Source organism: Euphorbia lathyris, chromosome 1 (genome assembly GCF_963576675.1).
Source record: "Euphorbia lathyris chromosome 1, ddEupLath1.1, whole genome shotgun sequence".
NCBI lineage: Eukaryota > Viridiplantae > Streptophyta > Magnoliopsida > Malpighiales > Euphorbiaceae > Euphorbia > Euphorbia lathyris.
This window is the reverse complement of record NC_088910.1, coordinates 110220807-110230094: the sequence shown is the minus strand read 5'-3', so window position 1 is coordinate 110230094 and position 9288 is coordinate 110220807.

The window sequence follows — 9288 nt, the reverse complement described above, 5'->3', positions numbered from 1 at the left end:
AACCTTTCATTTGCACCTCGATTTTCCATGTAAGTTTGTTTTCTTGTTGCAATTTCTTCATCATTTCATGTAACTGGTTTTATTTAATGCTTCCCTCATCTTCCACTTCTTCTTTTGAAAGAACTCTGAACTTGGATTCAACCCCCCCCCCCCCCCCCCCGTGGTGCCTTTATCAGTTACAATTCCTACTGTAACTATGAAGGCCCAGAATCTTGCATCGGGGGAGGAAGCTAGTTCCTCTGCCCCTAAAAAGAAAGGGGTGAAGTCCCCAAAAATGGAGGTGACGTCTTCCAGTTTTGACCTCACCCTTTTAGTGACTCTTCAATCCCTATATTCCTAGCTTCGAGCGGCTTCCTGTTTAATTCCCACGCCTTACCAAAGACCTGCCTCTCCTCCTAGAGGTTACTTTGCCGTATATCAGAGCCATGTTGAAAGGGGCTTTAGTTATCCAGTCCCCAAGGTGATACAGATTGAAAGCGATAAATGGAGGTTTTAATCGTAAACCAACAAAGATCTTCTTCTCTAGCTAGACTAGAAGGAGTGAATCCCGATAAACAAAGGTATAAACCTTAATCTCAAAGAGAAATGATAGTTGATTGATAAAAGTTGCCATATCCTTACAAAATGAGGGTTTAAATACAACCTCTAAAAGATAAGTAAAGGACAGGGACTACCCCTACTAGGGTTACAATACAGTTAATAATAAGAGGGTAAGATAGGTAATGCGCCCAGACAACAGGTACAGAGGTGTAGGTACGGAGCGTCAGAGGTTGTTGGTGAATTCCTTCGGCAGGAAGTAAACTTGAGATCCGCCCAGTGTAGTTGTTGGTACGCCTCATGGCGTACGCCTAGATCCGCCCCGCTCGCGTGTTAAGGGGATCCGCCCTCCTAGATACAACCTCGGTGGGAACGCCGAGAGGAGATCCGCCAAGGCGCGTGTGATTGTTGATCCCAGTTAGGATGTCCGCATCATTCTCTCCTTCTTTAAAAGAATTCGGTACTGGCTGGTCTGTGTTGTTCTCCAAAGGGCCATCTGACTTCCACGGGCTAAGGTCACGAACATTGAACGCCGGTGAGACTTTACCAAGCCAGTTTGGCAAAGCTATGTGATAGGCATTGGCATTGACCTTCTTGGTGATCTTATATGGCCCGTACTTTCTCGGTCGAAGCTTGCTGCTTGTGGCGTTGGCGAGCCTCTCTTTTCCCAAGTGAACCATAACCTCATCTCCCACTTCGAACTGTAGGTCCCTGCGGTGCTCATCCGCCTTAGCCTTTAGTTTCTGGTTTCTCTCCTCAGGAGTCTCCTTCACCTCTTGGTGCATCTGGACATAGTCTTTGGCTAGCTGGTTTGCAGTCACGTTTCCTTTGGGAAGATGGGCTATATCAAGGACGTGATTCGGGGTCTTAGTGTATACCACCTCAAAGGGTGACTTCCCAGTTCCCGAGTGTACAGATCCATTGTAGGCGAACTCAGCTTGTGCTAAAACCACATCCCACATCCTGGGCTTATCCTTACATTTGCTGCGCAGTAAGTTTCCCAGAGTCCGATTGACCACTTCTGTCTGTCCGTCTGTCTGAGGGTGGGCGGTGGTACTAAACTTCAGAGAAGTATCAAAAAGAGCCCACAAGGTCCGCCAGAAGTGACTCAGGAACTTTGTGTCACGGTCTGAGACAATGCTCTTTGGTACACCATGTAATCTGACAACCTCTTTGAAGAATAGCTTGGCAGTCGCTGAGGCGTCGTTAGTCTTACGGCATGGTATGAAGTGTGCCATTTTTGAAAACCGGTCCACAACCACAAAGATGGAATCCATGCCTCTCTGAGTTCTGGGTAACCCTAGGACAAAATCCATGGACAGATCCTCCCATATGGTTTCTGGCACAGGCAAGGGCAGCTGTAAGCCAGCATTTGTAGCGTGTCCCTTGGCGGTCTGGCAGATATAGCATCATTCTACCAGGTACGCCACATCTCTTCTCATTTTGGGCCAGAAATAACGGGAACTCACTGCTGCATATGTCTTGTCTCGCCCAAAATGCCCCCCCAGGGATCCGCCATGTAGATCTCGGACCACCTTCTCGCGGATAGAAGTGCAGGGTAAACAAAGTTGGTTGCCCCTCATTAGATACTCATCCATTAAGTGATACGCCCCATCCCCAGGTTGGCGCTGGCACTTCTCCCAGATACTTCCAAAGTCAGGATCCGCCAGGTACTCTCCTCTGATGTGTTCGAAACAATCGGTCTCCAGGTTGACTGTTTTTATTAGTGCAATCCTCCGACTCAAAGCGTCCGCCACTATGTTCTGTTTTCCCGCCTTATGGATAAGCTTATAGGGGAACTTATCTATGAAGGCAGACCACCGAGCGTGCATGGCGCTTCGAAGTTGCTTCTGACTTCCCAGGTATTTGAGAGCTTGATGGTCAGTGTAGAGGATGAACTCTTTTCCCACCAAGTAATGTTCCCATACTTTCAATGCCCTCACTACAGCATAAAACTCTTGATCATACGTTGCCCACCTTTGTCGTGCCTCACAGAGCTTCTCACTGAAGTAGGCAATGGGCCTCTTTTCTTGCATCAAGACACCACCAATCCCAATTCTACTGGCATCACACTCAACTTCAAACAATTTGTCAAAATCGGGATACGCCAGCACTGGCGCTGTACTAAGCTTTTCCTTGATCAAGGCGAAGCTCTCTTCTTGGGCGTCCGCCCACTCGAACCCCTTTCCTTTCTTCAAGCATTCTGTTAACGGGGCCACTATGGAACTGAAGTTCTTAATGAACCGGCGATAGAACGTTGCTAGCCCATGAAAACTCCTGATATCCCCCACGTTCCTCGGGGTAGGCCATTCTCGGATGGCTCTTACCTTCTCCCCATCAACTTGGATTCCATTCCCACTGACCATGAATCCAAGGAAAACTAAGCTCTCCATGACAAAGTCACACTTCTTGGTGTTGGCATATAATTGGTGTTTCCTTAACAGGTCAAACACGGTCTGCAAGTGCTCTTCATGTTCCGCCAAGGTCTGGCTGTGGATCAAAATGTCGTCGAAATACACAACTACGAACTTCCCAATTACTGGGCGAAGCACCTGATTCATCAGTCTCATAAAAGTACTAGGGGCGTTGGTCATCCCAAAGGGCATAACTAACCATTCATACAATCCATCTCTTGTCTTGAAGGCAGTCTTCCACTCATCCCCAGATCGGATTCGTATCTGATGATACCCACTCCTGAGATCAATCTTAGAGAAGACTCGAGATCTACCAAGTTGGTCCAACATGTCATCCAACCTTGGAATCGGGAACTTATACTTGATGGTGATCTTGTTAATAGCCCTACTGTCAACACACATCCGCCAAGACCCATCCTTCTTCGGTGTAAGTAAAGCTGGAACAGCGCAAGGACTCATACTCTCCCTAACGTATCCCATCTCGATGAGTTCCTCCACTTTTTGTCTCATGACATCATTCTCCTTTGGGCTCATTCGATAATGTGGGAGGCTTGGTAAACTAGCCCCGGGCACAAGATCGATATGATGTTGGATGTCCCTCAAAGGTGGTAACCCACTCGGCAGTTCGTCGGGGAACAGATCTTGATACTCGCCAAGTAGGCGGGTCACTTCACTCGGTATTTCCCTTTCGTCCCTTTGGGCGGATTCGTGATTCGCCTTAACCATTACCACGTATACCATTTGGCTTTCTTCACATTCGCTGACAAACGATTTGTGTGTAGGACAGACTACCAAGGTAGACTTCTCGTCGGCCTTTGGCTCTCTCACCATTGGTGTAAGGACAAACTTCACCCCATTCTTCACAAATCTGTAAGTGTTCTCTCTTCCGGCGTGGGTGGCGTTGTTATCAAACTGCCAGGGTCGGCCCAACAATAGGTGGCATGCGTCCATATCGACCACATCACAACAGACTTCATCATGATAGTTACCAATCTCAATCGGTACCTTGCATCTCTGGGTCACCCTCAACTCGCCAACGTTCTTGATCCATCCCACCCTGTAGGGATCAGGGTGCGCCTCTACCAACAACCCGAACTTCTGAACGGCACTGCTACTCACAATGTTCTCTTGGCTCCCACTATCTATTATCACATTACATCGCCCACCCTTCACAAGACAGCGGGTTCTGAATAGTCGGTGCCTTTGATCGCCCTCTATCCGGCTGGAGACTAACAAACGCCGTACCACATGGATGGCGTACCTCTCTTCACCCGCCACCTCATCATCTTCTCCCAAGGGTTCACAAAATACTTCATCCTCTTCGTCATAGTCATCTTCGTACCTCTCCACCATGTTGGCGCTCTTCCTTCTAGGACACTCATTGGATCTATGTCCTGGCTCATTGCACCGAAAACATTTGAAAGGTGCTGGCCTTGCATACGGATTGTTGCTCTTGGGTGGTATAGGTGCTTCTTTGTATGGTCTAGTATCTCCAACGGATCCCTTTCCCACACTGTTAACCCTGGCCCCACTGGCACTCGCCACCTGCTTGCCTTTGTCGTAAGACTTCACGTTATCTCTTCCTCCAGGCGTATACTAAGTAGTGGCGGATCTCCTGGATCTCCCGGTTAGTTGGGACTCAGCCTTGAGGGCTAAATTCCTAGCATCTTGTACTCTAACCACCATCTGCGTGCCAATACGATCCTGGATATTGTATCTTAACCCTTCTAGATACTTAGAGGTCTTTTGGCTTTCAGTTTCAGACAGGTTGGCTCTCGCCGAAAGCCTTAAGAACTCAGAAGTATACTCATGGTCACTTCGGGTCCCTTGAGAGCATCCTCTGTAGGAGCTGTAGATATACTGTTCGTAGTCCGGCGGTAAGAACCGCTCCCTCAGCATCGCCTTCATCCGTAGCCAGATCTAATCGGATCTCTGCCCGCTCTTCTTCTTTCTTCCCTCATCTGATCCCACCAAACTGATGCGCCACCCTTCAGGCGATACGCCACCAGCCTTACTTTCCTCTCATCAGGAATCCCAGCATACTCAAAGAAACGTTCAACTTCCGATAACCAATCTAAGAATCCCTCTATATCCAGCTCGCCACCAAAAGATGGTAAATCTATTTTTAGCTTAAAGGCGTCATCTCTATCAAAGTTTCCCTCAATACAGAAGCATTTTCTCCTACTTCTTCCATTTCTTTCTGTTTTCGATTATCTTTTAGATATTTACAGAAGTTCTCCATAACCTTTCATTTGCACCTCGATTTTCCATGTAAGTTTGTTTTCTTGTTGCAATTTCTTCATCATTTCATGTAACTGGTTTTATTTAATGCTTCCCTCATCTTCCACTTCTTCTTTTGAAAGAACTCTGAACTTGGATTCAACCCCCCCCCCCCCCCCCCCGTGGTGCCTTTATCAGTTACAATTCCTACTGTAACTATGAAGGCCCAGAATCTTGCATCGGGGGAGGAAGCTAGTTCCTCTGCCCCTAAAAAGAAAGGGGTGAAATCCCCAAAAATGGAGGTGACGTCTTCCAGTTTTGACCTCACCCTTTTAGTGACTCTTCAATCCCTATATTCCTAGCTTCGAGCGGCTTCCTGTTTAATTCCCACGCCTTACCAAAGACCTGCCTCTCCTCCTAGAGGTTACTTTGCCGTATATCAGAGCCATGTTGAAAGGGGCTTTAGTTATCCAGTCCCCAAGGTGATACAGATTGAAAGCGATAAATGGAGGTTTTAATCGTAAACCAACAAAGATCTTCTTCTCTAGCTAGACTAGAAGGAGTGAATCCCGATAAACATAGGTATAAACCTTAATCTCAAAGAGAAATGATAGTTGATTGATAAAAGTTGCCATATCCTTACAAAATGAGGGTTTAAATACAACCTCTAAAAGATAAGCAAAGGACAGGGACTACCCCTACTAGGGTTACAATACAGTTAATAATAAGAGGGTAAGATAGGTAATGCGCCCAGACAACAGGTACAGAGGTGCAGGTACGGAGCGTCAGAGGTTGTTGGTGAATTCCTTCGGCAGGAAGTAAACTTGAGATCCGCCTAGTGTAGTTGTAGGTACGCCTCATGGCGTACGCCTAGATCTGCCCCGCTCGCGTGTTAAGGGGATCCGCCCTCCTAGATACAACCTCGGTGGGAACGCCGAGAGGAGATCCGCCAAGGCGCGTGTGATTGTTGATCCCAGTTAGGATGTCCGCATCACAAGGTAATTAGGGACATTCTTGAATTCTTCTACATTCCTATTTGCCAACTACACCCAAATGGGTGGCTGGATTTAGTATTAGATACTGGGCTTAGTTTTGAGCCCTCGCATTTTTTGAACTCTTCATACCATGTCGAAACGTGGACTGGAGAGCCATATCATTTTTTCCAAATTGAAAGGGTATTCGCCCTTCCATAGCAAAATGTCAAACGTTCACCATTAGGAACAGAGGTTCTTTTTTGTAAAGATAGCGGATGGAACTATAACCCAAAAGATCTGGCGAATTGGAAATTCTTCCTTAGTCAGGAAGAGAAAAATGCTCTACAGATTCTTCGATCCGTCAAATATAACTTCTGAGCGTATGACTAGGCCCTAGCCATTATGAAATTTGGCGAGCCCTTAGTAACATTTCAAGATGGGGAGATCTGTTATACTTCCTTCAAAGCTTTCAAAGGTATCTACTAATCTTTTGGTCCGCCTTTTTAACTTATTTTGTTTTTCACCCCTTCTTGTAGGGGGAGGACTAACGCCAAAGATATCATTGCAGAGAAGCAGAGACTTCAGGCTGCTTTAAACGCCCAGGAGAAGGCGAATGCAGCTCTTAACAAGCAGGAGGGAAAGCGTCCGGCTGCTTCTGAGGTTCAAACTCATCCTCCTCCTAAAAGGTCTAAGATCGATAGTCCCATTCAAGGGCAAGTTTTGCAAGCTGGCGGATCTGACCAATTAATGATTCCAGCGAAGACCTCAAAGGTTTCGTTGTTTTCCTCTACTCTCTCCCAGGTCAGCTTCCTTTCCTTTGTATGCTTTCACAAAGAGTGTAGGGAATTTTCTCCGCCTTAATTTATCCCTGTATGGATTTTCAGTCTTCGAAGCCAAATCTTGGAGGTTATTGGTTAGCCACTTATGGTCCAGAGTTGGTTCTCGCTTCAGACTACGTGATGAACGATATTGAGGAAGCTATCGGAAAGCTTCCTAATGTTCTGGAGACAAGGGCCAAGTATAAAACTGCTACTCATCTCAAGATGATCAAGCGTTGGGCCTTAGCAGTATATGATTTTCTTTAACTTGGCGATTTTTTTAATTTTCTTCTTCTAACTTACTATTTTTATTTACTCCAGACCATTGATCATTGTAATGTCGTCGAGGCGGACCTCACTATAAATGCGGTGAATGAAGCCCGCCTTAAAGAGTTGGAAGGCGAAGCATCTATTGTTGGGTCCAATGCGCAGGCGGCAAGCGCTCTGGCGAACGGCTTAAAGGAGAAGATTGTTCAGCTAGAGGTGGAGTTGGAGCAAAAGACCTCAGAAACTATCAAGTTGTTTGATGAGCTGAAAGCTGAGCAAGATAGGCGGGAGAAAGACTGGGAACATTTGGAAGAGGCGTGTGGGCTTCGCTCTTATTACTATGGCGAACGTATCCTGACGGCTCTTAAGAATGATTATCCAGACTCTGGGATCGATGACCCTCAGGTAGAATATCCTTCTGAGAATGAGGCTTTTCATTATGCCTCCTTAAAGAATGCTAGGGAAGTTATTTGCCAAGAAGCGCTTGCTCCTCCTGTTGTGCCGAAGAAGAGTGAGGGGATCATTGATCTAGAGGATGTTGCCTTTGATACGGAGGCAAAAGATGATAGGAGGGGTGATGATGCCGAACCTGGTAAGGGTTTACCTAAGGGGGATCAACCTATAGAAGGTCAACATAACTCCGCCCTCGAGCCCGTCGAGAAGCCTATTGAAGTTACTCCAAACGTTTCCTCTCCCAATGACAAAATTGAAGACCTTACTGTTTAAGGCTCTTATCTATTTTTGTGTAAAATGCTACAATATACTTTGCATGTTGCTACATTTTTTTAATATTTCCTTGCTTTTTAAGAAGCTTTTGCCTGCATATTTCAAGGATGCATGTTTTATATTTTAAGTGTTTAAAGTTTTTCGCCCAATTGTATGCTTTGGGAAAGACATAAGTGTTTAGACTTATTTCACTGATTTGCATGTCTTTGATCCTTTGAGAAAAGATATCTTAAGTGTTTAAACTTATTCCACCGTATTGCATGCTTCTGATCTTTTTAGGAAGATATCTCAAGTGCTTAAACTTTTTCCACCGTATCTCGGGGTAGGTGGTCAGCCGTCTCCCGGTAAGCTTGCGATAAGCTTTTAAGGATTTCCTTTGAGTAGGATGTATCCGCCCTTTAGTAGGATTTTTACTGACCACTTTGCAAGGAAGTGTCTATCCGTTGCAGGACTTTTATAATTGGATCCGCCCTTTGAAGGGACTTTTAAAAGATTTCTTCACGAGGAAGAGAATCTGCCCTATGGAGGGACTTTGTATAAAATCTTCCCTATGGAGGGACTTTGTATAAAATTCTTTACAGGAGAAAGAATATAAATGGAGAGAGAATCTGAATCTATGCCTTCCCTCTTGGTAAGAAGGCATTTATGTATTATACGCCAAAAAGAAACATGCATGCAAAGAATCAATTATTCAACAGTAATTTATTTATTGAGCAAGAAATGGCTTGCCTTTATTACAGCGGCGGACAACCTCTCTTGTGAGCCTCATTAAAACCTTATAACAAGGAAAAACCCATTGGGAAAAAATCTTGTTCTAAGGAAAAAGAGTACTCAATGCCTTTATATTACATTCTACTTTTGAAAATATTTACGGAGGTTCTGGATATTCCAGGTTCTTGGTACCTCCTTTCCATCCATCTTCTCAAGTTTGAAGGTGGCGGCTCCGATCTTAACCGCTACACGGTATGGACCAGTCCAGGTTACGCCCAACTTTCCTTTCCCATCTGCTGATTGGATTTTGTCCGCCTTTTTCAAGACCAAATCTCCTTTATTTAACTCCATTAGCCGAGCATTTTTGTTGTGATAGGAGGTGACTCGTTGTTTATAGGCGGCAATCTGAATAGAAGCCTTGTCTCTTTTTGTTTCAAGATCATCCAGACTTTTTCTGAGCCTTTCATCATTCTGTTGCTCGCAGTAGAAGGAGACCCGCCCATTCGGATTCTTGATTTCGATGGGAAGAACCGCTTCGACTCCGTGAGGGAAAATGGAGTTTCTCCAGTTGCCACCCTAGGGGTTGTCCTGTACGCCCATAGGATCGATATCAGCTCATCC